General features: G+C 42.7%; 1 pseudogene; it reads left to right on the top strand.

Annotated features, from left to right (window-relative positions):
• Positions 1 to 3385: 3385 nt before the first annotated feature.
• LOC121986891 lies at positions 3386 to 4332 on the top strand (annotated as a pseudogene).
• The last annotated feature ends 5438 nt before the right edge of the window (positions 4333 to 9770 follow it).

Genomic DNA, 9770 nt, shown 5'->3' with positions numbered 1-9770 from the left:
GTATACCTCCATTAATAAGATATTTTCTTCATTTTTAATATCAATTTTAATAACTTTATAAGTTATTTAATATATCTATTGGAATATAATTTAGTCCAACTAATTTTCTATTTTACATCTCATTTTACTCCTATTTTACTTTTAAAATTTAAATTTGTAGACTCCTCTTACCTACTTAAATTTCCTAAGATCATCAAACTTTCATTAAAATAATATATTTATAAGATTAAATCTAAAATTTTAATGATTTAAATAGAATATATAAAAATTAAAATAATTTACTTTTTTATTCTAAAATGTAAACTAAACTACCTATAATATCTCACTCTAAATATAGATCCAAATTTAATAAAAAATAATTATGTGTATATATTTTTTTTGTAATTTAATATAAAACATCGAGATATGAGTGTGCATAAGTTACTTCAGATTTACTAGATAGACGAACTAGGCGATAGTCATTTATCTTCGAGATTAGTAAGACAAAATCTAGGCTCATAAATAAATAATAATAATAATAATAATAATAATAATAATATATCAAGAGTCATCTGCTTTTTTCCACTGAGTGTATATCATTTTATGCATTTAAAAAAAAATGTTTTACTGTCAATACAACCTCCTCCTCAGTTCATTCACGAAATTGCCAACATCTGAAAAACTAACTCTAAAAGTGTAACCAGAATACCTCACTTTTGATCGAGTTCTATATCTATTATAATTTATTGAGTTAGACAAGACCATACACCACTGCTCCACTCTGAACTATGCAAAAGAAACTGATGCAGCAGAATTCATTAGATTTTTTTATTATTTTTAGTAAATTATTATTTTTTATAAATTTTGAGATTTTTTTTTGATGTTTTAAGTATTTTTTTTTGATAATTTTTATCTTTTATATTTTATATTTTTTTATTTTTATTAGAATTTTTTCTTTTTATAAGATTTTTTCTTCCTTACGTGTCTTGTAGTTTTTTTTTTTTTTTTTTTGTCTATAAGAGTTTGTTTAATTGATGTATTGAGAAATTTTTTGGATTAATAATATTTTCGATAGTGTCATTTAATTTTCTATAGTGGGTAGAAGATTACTTCCTGTATTCGTGCATGAATTAAAAGATTCAATAGACACTGGATAACTTTCTAAAAAAAGGTAGATCCGTTATCTTAGCGACTTTCCTAATGACGACCCCACGGATATGGAGAGAGGTAAATATAAGTACATAGGCCATAGGCGTACGGTGGGATAAATCTCAGGTCGTCAGTTCCTGAGAATTGACCCCTGAATATTACGCCAGAGATACCATGCACCCGCCGTCTGCGCTACGCCTTGGTGTCACGGGATAGCTCTCTAAAAAAGGTAGATCCGCTACCTTAGCGGCCCTCCTAGTGCCGGCCCCACGGATATGGAGGGAGGTTCATGCAGGTACACAGGTCATAGGCGCATGACGAGGTAAACCCCAGGTCGTCAGTTCCTGAGAATCGACCCCTGACCATTACACCAGAGATACCATGCGCCCACCGTCTAGATCTCATGGATGGTCGTTGTAGTCGTGATAGACAGATTCCGACTGAAAAAGCCTCATACTATGGTCGTAGTACTCAAGATGAGGTTCAATATCTATCAAGATAAGTTGCAAAGTTATCTAAGCATCTAGCAGCGCAAGATCGTAAAGATCGTAAATTCCTTTATTCTACTTTTAAAAAAATTCTTAATTTCCAATCAAGGAAAGATGTTGAAGAACAAATTTGACGTCGAGGGATTTGGGATCAATCGCTCTGCTACCTACAACTTTGAAAGAATGTTGACGCCACAGCGCCTCTATGCCCCCTTCCTCCCATAGTGGCGGAGATAACCACGAAGATATGGATCTCGACAGTATTAAGGGGGCGTTTGGTTCTTTCCTAGGAATAGGAATCGGAATGGGAATCATTGTATTGTGGAATGAGAATGGGTATGAGTATGGATATCACTCTTAAAAGCAATGTTTGGTTAGTTGTATATCTTCTATCGGAATAAATCAAAGTTTCATTTTTTACCCTTAAAGGAAAATAAGAGAAAAAATTAGATGTGAGAGAAAGATGAATGTGAGAGAAAAATATGATGAAAGAGAATGATGAGAGAGAATGTATTATGAGAGAGAAAGTGTGATAAGAAAGAATGAAGAGAGAGAAAGTGTGATGAGAGAAAATGAAAAAAAAGAGTGTGATGAGAGAAAATGAAAAAAGAGAGTGTGATTGGAGATAGCATGATGAGAGAAAATATGATGTGAGAGAAAGTATGATAGGAGAGGATGAAGAGAGAGAAAATATAGTGATAAAAAATGAGGAGAGAGTGTGTCATGAGAGAGATTGAGGAGAGAGAAAGTATGGTGAGAGAAAAAGAGAACAGTGAATATGATGGGAGAGATTGAGGAGAGAGAGAGTATGATGAGAGAGAAAGTGTGTTGAGGAAAAAAAGAGTAAGTGTGATAAGAGAGATTGAGGAGAGAGAAAGTATGATGAGAGAGAAAGTATAATGAGAGAGAAAGTGTGTTGAGGAAAAATGAGTAAGTGTGATAAGAGAGATTGAGGAGAGAGAAAGTATGATGAGAGAGAAAGTATAATGAGAGAGACAGTGTGTTGAGGAAAAAAGGAGGAAGTGTGATAAGAGAGATTGAGGAGAGAGAAAGTATGATGAGAGAGAATGTGTGATGAGAAAAAAGAGTGTGATGAGAGAGATTGAGGAGAGAGAAAGCATGATGAGAGAGAAAGTGTGATGAGGAAAAAAAGAAGGAAGAGAATGCGATGGAAGAGATTGAGGAGAGAGAAAGTATGATGAGAGAGAAAGTGTAATGAGGAAAAAAAAGAGGAAAGAGAGTGTGATAGGAGAGATTAAGGAGAGAGAAAGTGTGTGATAAAATGATGAGAGAGAAAATATAATGAGAGAGAATAAGGAGAGATAAGTGATATGAAAGAAAAAATAAATAAATATATTTTGATATTTGATATTAATGGAGAAAATTTTAGTTTTAAGTCAAGGGTATTTTTGGAATAAGGAAATATTTTGATTGATGAAAATAGGGTAATGACTCATTGAAGGGGGGTACATGGGAATGAGTTATTACCCAATTTCAAGGATTCATTCCCTTATTTGTATTCCTATTCCTATAATCCAAACATTAACAATGGGAATCAATGATTCCCATTCCCATTCCCCACTTCTATTACCCTAAACCAAACGCCCCCTAAGTATGATCAGTTGGATTTCATGTATATAGGAGATCCAAGAAAAATACTCGGTGACCCGATTCATGACAATGAAGAAATAGAAGAAGTTGTCGATAAAGTTGATAATGGAAGGAAGCACTACGGTTTATGGTACCTGAACCCTACCAGCTAAGCAGCGATGGTGGTGGACACCGCCATGGAGTTGGATGTGGAGGTTGCGGCATCCTCATCACCCTCCTCAAGCGCCTCTCTATCAGGAATACTATTCAGACCAACTTTGGTGATGACAACTTCTTCCAGATAGCTGGCAACTAGGAGATCTCAAATTTGGCCTTATCCTTGTCCTTGTCATCAAATACAATCAAATTTTTCTCAGCAGTAACCGGCCAATATGTCTTCGAGTGTAGAGGGCACATGGAGCAATTCATGAAATTTCATTTTCCGTTCCATCCTCACTATAGACGCTCTGTTCTTGTTCATTTGATGGCACTATTAGAGCATGGGATGTCAGGTCTTTCGAGCAGGTTTCTTGACTAAGTACTAGTCCCTCTCAAGAATTATTTAGCTTTTTTGCTTTAATTTGGAGGATCAAGCGGCAACTACTTGCTGGTGGAAGCAATGCTCAGATATAGTTTTTGGACTGGAGAAATGGTAATCACATGGCATGTTTGGAGGAGTCCCATATGGATGATGTCACACAGGTAACGTTTGTTCCCCATCTGCAAAATCAGCTAATCTCTTCTTCAGTTGAAGGGTTGATGTGTCTCTTTGACGCTAGTGGACCTATTAATGACGATGACTATTTAGATCAAGTCATGAATGTGGAAACTTCAATTGCAAAAAATAGGATTTTTTGGAACCATGAATCAGAAGCTTTGGTGTATGACTCATCTAGAGATTTTGAGCATTTGGGATCGGTGAAATGAAAGTAGAGAAGTGAGTTTTGAAGATGCTCGTTCGCTGGCTTCCACTAAGTGGAATCTCGATGATATAGATTATTTCGTTGATTGCCATTACTTTGAAATTGATCATCTTCGTTATGGTCATGGAGATATGGGTGAGGAGAGTTCACCTGCAACTGTTCTAACACGTTTACTTGATGTGGCTTTGCCACCTTTTTTTTGATGCAGTGATAAACCTTGATAAGGTTGAGAAGCTTCTGACTGTTGCTGTTGATGCTATAACTATATTCAGGTTGTTGTCGCAATCGATCGGAAGATTGAAGCTGATGAAATAATTAATTTAGTTGAAATACGGTATGCTAATGGAATTGATGCGTGTGGAATTGATTTTCAGCTTCTAAGTTTAGAAATAAAGTTGTATCTGGATTGTTGAGTATTCACAAAGTCTAACAACTACCAGGAAATTTTACCGTGTTGATATCAAATGATATGTAGGATCGAAAGTGCTAGAGGAGGATTTTTTTACATTTTTCGAAAAAGAAACTTGGAGTAATAAAAGTAGCGGAAATAAAAAGACAATTGACACAAGTTGGTTTTACTTTGTTCGGAGTTTGTGACGACTCCTACTTCAAGGCTCGCGATCGATGATCGCTTTCGTTGCACAATTTACTAGCAATTCGGTAATTACGAAAATCGTACAAAAAGATGATTACAAGTTTGCGTAAAATAAATTATACTGACAATATTAAAATTCGGTGTAGAGCAAAGTCATCAAAGCAGCGTGGCAATATTGTAGTCGGAAGTCAGAGTAGCATGGTGAGCGTTTGAGTGTTGAATCGAAACCAAAAGTTGTAGTTTTATTCGTTGGAAGTATTATTCAAATGACTGGTCGAACAGGCCTTTTATGGAGCATTGAAGTCATCTCCAACCTCATCTAAGGGGTCTCCAACTGTAGAAATTATCCCCTCAACCTTGGACTTGATAAACTTCGCAACCTGCAGCCTTTCTCTGTGCGAGGGCGCCTTCGAGGAACTCCAAGGCGCTTCCGTGCCAATCTCCAGGGCGCCTCCAACTACATGGGAGGCGCCTTTGAGCCTTTCCACGTGGGTTCTTCGGCCAAGGCATCTAAGGCGTCTTTAACTGCACAGGAGATGTCTCGAGCGCTGTTCACCTGAGCTAATTTTTTTTTTTTTTTTTTGTGTTTTTTAGCTCCTGCAAAGCATGTTAGTTCAAATACCAAAAATACCCTACAAAATAGAGTTAGTATAATAAAATATTATTAATTAATTATTTTGATAGTGTCGGAACTGTCTAGTTCTGACTTTTGAATTTCTCATGAAATCTTAGGTCGAATCGGCGCATATTGTTCTCTCAACGGAGAGTGTATTTTCACCTACTCCTCTCAGAAGAGTTTACCTGATGTCAAACCGGTCCTCCAGATAGTTTGAACTTTTGCTCAGCATCTGAGACTTCAAGACTTTCCACCGGACGTCCGATCCCCGACCCGTCCAGTCTTCAGCCTGGTGTCCGTGACCTCTAGGACTTTCACCTACTGTCCTTGATCAGTAGAATTTTCTATCCGATATCCTCGACCTGCTAAAACTTTTGCCTAGTCTCTCGGATGAGAACTTCCTTGCCTAACCGCAACTAGGACTTTCCACCTACCTAGTTTTCATTAGGACTTTTATCTTACCTAAGCTCACTTAGGACTTTCCTGCACACTCAGTCAAACTTATTAGAACCACAATAAGACTTAATTTTGAACCCTTTTCCAATATTTAAATTTAAGTTTGATCATCTAGTACTCCTTACACCAATATGATCATTCTCCTAGACAATACTCAAAACTTGAAGATGAATTTTTTCAACCTATGGTGACTGAAGTAGGAGGATTTATAGGATCTTTTTTTTTTTATTATTTTTAATAGATTATTATTGATCTTGTCCGAAAGTCGAATAGACGGATGCTGGGGATGTGGCGGTCTGGCTGACCTCCGGTGGACTTCGCTCCTACCTGCAACACAAGCAGTGTTAGTGCCGAGCTAGGGAAGGGTTCCCCGGCGATGGCCCTCCGACGCTCAAGTCAATCTCCAGCGGAGCAAGAAGAAGCAAAGAGGCGTAAAAATAGCAAGCGCGTAAAAACATACCTCCGTCGATGCCTGGACCCCCTTTATATAGGGCTCTAGTAGTGTGTGCGCGCTTTTCTTAAAGCGAGCATGTTGCCCCAAGCTTTCCTTGAAGAGACATGTCAGTAAAGTGTCCCTGACACAGTACCTTAACAGACCTAGCATATCTCTGAAATGATAGTTGAAGCTTCTACTGTACGATTCTCTGTCTGACCATGCCACCTGTCATGGCCCCAACTCCTAAAAGGATGTCCAAAGATATCCTGTTGTGTCTGTTGCTTGGCCGAGCGGAATGGCCGCTTGGCCAGAACTCTGATACCCTTGCATCTGCTATCACATTGAGCGAGTTAGCCGCTCAGCTGAAAGTCACCTGTCCAAGTGTCGTTCGTTGCTGGGCCGAGCGGGATGTTCGCTTGGCCGGAAGCCCATTGACGCACCGAACGGGAGAGCCGCTCAGCTGAAAGTCCTTGGTCCATGTTGTACGTCGTTTGGCTGAGCGAGAGAGCCGCTTGACTTGGCTTCTACGCGTCCCTTGAGAGTCGGTTTGATTACTCTGTGTCAGAGATGGTGGGTCAGTGCTTATCCCCCGGTTGGAATATGCCTCACCCAACAGGCCAAGACCGTCCATCCGTTGATTGTCTTGACTTTGACCTCCACCATGGCAGCGGGGGTGGGGCCCCTTATCATCCCCGCATCACAAGCCTACCCTTCAAGTCTAGTCGAAGGAGGCTATAGTTCGACTGACTGAACCATTGTGTGAGCAGATTCCCTCCCGATCAACCTTCATCACTGTATAGACTGATCAGGATAGGCCCGATCCTCGCCGATCAGCCTTTTGAAGCTTGTCGCTCGGTCATAAGTATGCTCCCTCGATCCAATCGGGCAGACAAAGGTTTACACTTGTAGAACTTTTTCCTCGGGCTGTCTCGGGCGAGCGCGGGCTAGGCTGACGTCACCCTGATTTCTTGGGAATCACACAAATCCCCTCTCATTAAGGTAGAACAGGTTCCCATGCCTGCATTAACTGCCGACCCATGGTAGCATGCCACGTGTCACGCCCACTGCCGTTGCATGCCTGACACGACAGACATTGATTGCGATACTTGGCGGTTTGAATTCAACGGCGAGATTTCATCCTAGGTTTTTGCGACCTAGATCGGATGGCTCTGGTCGGCCGAGCCCGGGGTATATGTGGTAGTTGCGTCCCCGCCTTCTCCACGCTTTCGTTGTTGTGTTTCCGATGACTTCTCTGCTTCTGTGCACTTTGCTCCTCGGTGATCCTTGTGTCTTGCCCTCCGGTGATCCTCCGTCCCCCTCTTTCCCAATAAGCTCTCGTCCCGTCACCTTTTCTTTCGAGCATTCTGCTTTCTGTTGTTCCGGCGACCTTCTGGTGACCCTTTTGTATCTTTTTCAATCACCTTTCCTCCCTTTTGTGTCTGTTTTTGCGATGGGTAGCTCCTCACAGCCGTTGGCCTCCATCCCTGGGCTTTGGTACACCATCATGGAGTCCAGGTTCGATGAGGGCGATGCTGAGGGCCTTAGAAATGCCTTTAAAATTCCATCCAACCACGAGATCATTCTGCCTTCTTCGTCCGATCGGCCAAATACCTCGCCGACCGGATGTATCTGTCTGTTCAGGGATCATTTCATCGCCGGTCTGCGGTTCCCTATCTATCCTTTCATTATCGCAATTTGTAAATACTTCTGCATCTCTCTTACTTAACTTGCGCTGAACTCCTTCCGTCTTCTGTGCGGTGTCGTCATTTTGTTTCGGCTGCATGACATCTCTCTTACGCCTTGGGTCTTCCATTATTTTTTACTACCCGAAGCTGTCCGAGTCGGGGACCTTCCTCTTCTAGTCTAGGGTCGGTTTAGTGTTTTTTGATAAAATGTTGACCTCCAATAAACATTAGAGGGAGTACTTCTTTTTAATGCATCTTCCCGAGTGGCCGGAATTCTTGACCCGCTGGCAGCTCGAAGTGGCATCTCAACCCCCACTGAAGTGCTACAAGAGCCGATCAGACTATCTGAATGTTGCAACGATGTTGGCCGGTTAGAAGTACGACATCCACAAGTTGCTGCTCGAGGGTGTCCTCTACATCTTTGGCCTCAGTCCGATCCGCACCCGGCTCCCGACCAGCCTAGGTTTGCGACCACTTTACCCTTTCCCTTTGATGCTAACTGATTTTTCTTTTTCTCCTGTAGCTGATGTCATGATGCACGCGTGGATGGATGGCAAGGCTAAGCTTTCAAACTCCGTGATTGAGGCGATGGCTACTGAAGAGCTGGCAAGCCGAGGTATGCAATCGGTCAGCTCCCATGAAGATCCGCTCGGGCTGAGCGAGGAGGCACCCGTGGAAGTGGGCAAAGGCGAGGCTAGCCACGCGCTGAGCGGAGGAGCTGCCTCGGGCTCACAGCCTTCGACGGAGCAGAGCCCCATAATTCCCGTCGAGGAGCCATCAGGCTCGACCTCTTCGGATGTACCGCTGACCCGGCGCAAGAGGCGAAGGGCTGAGCCTTCTGCTACATCAGCAGCGCAGTCGGTTGAGCAGGTCGGCACTTCGACTCTGGCTCAGCTTCTAGCAATTGCGGAGGCTTCATCGTCTGATCGGACTCCCTCCTTGGCCGAACTACCGCACGGGGTCGTCACCGCATCGCCCGTGGCCTTCATGCCGCCACCACCTAAACCCTTGACAGTTAAGCGGTCCGGCATCCTACCGGCCTCTCGTCGGGAGGCCTCAGCTCACTCAGCCCCGAGCAGCCGACGGTCTATCATGACGATCCTCCATCTGCCAACGGAGGATTATAGCGAGCCAAGCGCCCAGTCCCAGACCCCTGAGCACCAAATCCTCATCCGGGGGCCGCTCGTCGAAGTCTGGGAGGATGCACAGGCCCATGCGGCGATACTACCTCCAAGCGCTCTGGCCAACAGTCATACCCAAATGGCCACCGGAGTAAGTTTTTTAATGTAAACTCATGGCTTACCTCCGTTTGGCTATAACCTTTTCTTGTTTTCCCGTAGTACAGGGTGGAGAGTTTGGCCATGTGCCACCGGCTTGCATTTTTGGAGGATGAGTTCAAGAAACACAAAGTCTTGAGTGGTTCCTCCTCCTCCCAAGGGCCGTCGATCTCTGAGGTCGAGAAGTTGAAGGTCAACCTGGAGAAGAGTAATAAACTTCTGGAGGCTGAGTGGAAAATATCCATAGATCAGGAGGTGATGCTGGATCGGCTCAATAAATAGGTCACCACGTTCAACAAGAAGATAGAGTCGGCCATTGCCAGGAAGCAATGGGCCATCGACGACCTCGAATTGAAGAACAAGGAGGCCCGGGGCCTTGCCCAGAAGCTCAAGGAGGTCGAAGATTTTTTGGTGGTCGAGTGGAATAGCCGCTCGGTCGAAGAAAAGTCCCTCCGTGATCAGATGACCTCCAAGGATGCCACACTAGCCGCCCGCCAAGGATGAGCTGGAGGGATCCCGTGTGGCGCTGTGGATTTACCAGGATGCCGAAGGGAGTAGGTTTCAATCCATGAACAA

This window comes from Zingiber officinale, chromosome 5B, assembly GCF_018446385.1.
Source record: "Zingiber officinale cultivar Zhangliang chromosome 5B, Zo_v1.1, whole genome shotgun sequence".
NCBI lineage: Eukaryota > Viridiplantae > Streptophyta > Magnoliopsida > Zingiberales > Zingiberaceae > Zingiber > Zingiber officinale.
The sequence above is the reverse complement of the archived record's forward strand: the minus strand, read 5'-3'. Positions and strand labels throughout refer to the sequence as shown.